Genomic DNA, 2,064 nt, shown 5'->3' with positions numbered 1-2,064 from the left:
ACCACGAGCTTCTCCAAAGCTGTGTGTAATTACAAGATGTGATGTTCTTTCAGTGTCTCCTGTGGTCCTCAAGATCTGCATGTTTCTGGTGCTGGATGTGCAGCAACATGAAAATCCCAACGAGACCAATCTGCTCGCACAAGAACAAGTTTTGCACAGCTCTATTCTTCATTCTGGTCCCCAAAGAACAAAGGACAACAAATGCTATACATCAATTTGGCAATAAAATTTCATTTATTAGTTATGTTTGACAGTTAAGAATAATGTGTCATTTTAACCTTCTTGGCTACTCACTGGCTATGGAAATATTTTGAAAAAAGGTTTTTATGGTGACTGTGAGCTCAGGGAAWCCTCTGTGTACCCACAATTTCTACTGAAAACAGGGATGTTTTAATGTGCAAGATGAGACCTTCCACAAAAAAAATATGTTCATGTGGGTCAACAAACAGAAAAACAAAACACAGTGAAAATTATTTAAAAGCACCATCTGCTTATYCAAATGCAGCTGGGGAGAGAAACAATGCTGTCCAAAAAACCCTCATTTTCATTATATTTCTTTCAAAAGAGATGTTAAACGAAATACCATTGGTCCTAAATGTTTTCCTCCTGAGGAGAAATGTTTGAGCTACATTTGAAATAATGATTGTGGAAGCAGTTCTCCTCAGAGGATGATCTTGGAGAGCAAAGCAAAATGGATACAGGAGATGGGGAGAAAACAGATAAAAAGAAAGTGCCCACATTCTCAGGAAGCAAAAGCCTAAACAACATTAACTGCTTGAGTTGACTAAATCATTAATTTCATGAACTAAATTATTCAGAGTCAAATTCATGTTAGGCACAAAGATATCYAGGATCRAATCAAGAGATYCAAACCCTGCACAATACATGAATGKAGATTTCTTCTTTTTTAAAGTTATTTAGGACTGTGATTGGGTTCACTTAACCCTCCTCAATTACCCMACCCTGGCCATGTGGTCCTGTGCAACTTGGTGGGACATCAGATTGTGGCACAGAAATGGGATTTAGCCAGTAAAATAAAGATCTCTCCAAAGACTACTGTACCTCTTGATTTCCCAAAGCTGATGTGCTTGAGGCTTAGGGGTTGTAATTTCCCACTGCCTGACAGGCAAAGTCTAAATGTGGTTGGTTTTGTTTTGTTTTTCTTTTTTTTTTTTTTTTTTTGGGTAGGCAGGGGCAATGTAAAGACAAAGTAAAATGTCACTGACTATTACAAACAAAAAGATCACAAAATCGCAGAATCACAGAATGGATGAGGCACCACAGTGGGGTTGTCTGTCCAACATCCCTGCTCAAGCAGGGCCAGCTCAGAGAACATGGCACAAGATTCTACTCAGACTGTTCTTAAATATCTCCAGCGAGATCATGGTGTTGTCCATAACTTCATYTCAGAAATACATTTCCTACCATCCTTCTTGAACATCAAAGAGCAGGAACAGCCCAAAACACGCATGTTTTTTCAACAAAGTTCCCTACATTTTGTTCTGGTGGATGCAGTGAGATCCCTCAAGTGCAAGATGACAATTCACAACCAGAGATATTCAGTGTGAGAATATTCTTTGACATTTTCCCCCCTAGAAATGGACACAAGTCCACAAAGTTCATTCATCTGTGCTCAGTGAACCACAACAGGAATTAAACAAACACTGACCTCGACCTGCTCCTCGAAAACTGTCAAYATTTCTGACTTGGACAGCTGAGTCTTGTGTTGCCATCGCTGTTTGCAAACAGAGGTCCCAACCTCAAAGCACCAGCCCCCAGCAGGAACTTTTTGTCCCCTTTTTGCACTGTTAACTCAAACACAATCCCTGCTGTACCACAACCAAAATCTATCCTGATAAAATTAGCCCAATCCAATTAAAGGACAAAGTAGAGCCCTTAATTAAATGTTCTGATTATTCTGAAGCCCTCTCTCTTTTTTTTTTTTTTTTTGGTTCATCTTGAGTTTAGGTCTGTAAAAGCATACGAATTAGAAAGAATTAACATGTTCTTGTTTTACCCATTTATCGCTTAAATGTAAGTAACAAGAGTTCCCCAAAAGCATAA

General features: G+C 38.9%; 1 protein-coding gene across 5 annotated transcripts in view; it reads right to left on the bottom strand.

Moving 5' to 3' along the window:
* The window catches only part of TSNARE1 (t-SNARE domain containing 1), a 391,207-nt gene that overhangs the window by 151,851 nt on the left and 237,292 nt on the right, over positions 1 to 2,064 (bottom strand). The window lies entirely within an intron of this gene.

The sequence above is a fragment of the Malurus melanocephalus genome, unplaced genomic scaffold, assembly GCF_030028575.1.
Source record: "Malurus melanocephalus ecotype Western Australia unplaced genomic scaffold, MMel_1.1 scaffold_97, whole genome shotgun sequence".
Lineage (NCBI taxonomy): Eukaryota > Metazoa > Chordata > Aves > Passeriformes > Maluridae > Malurus > Malurus melanocephalus.
This window is presented reverse-complemented; position numbering and strand designations above follow the sequence as displayed.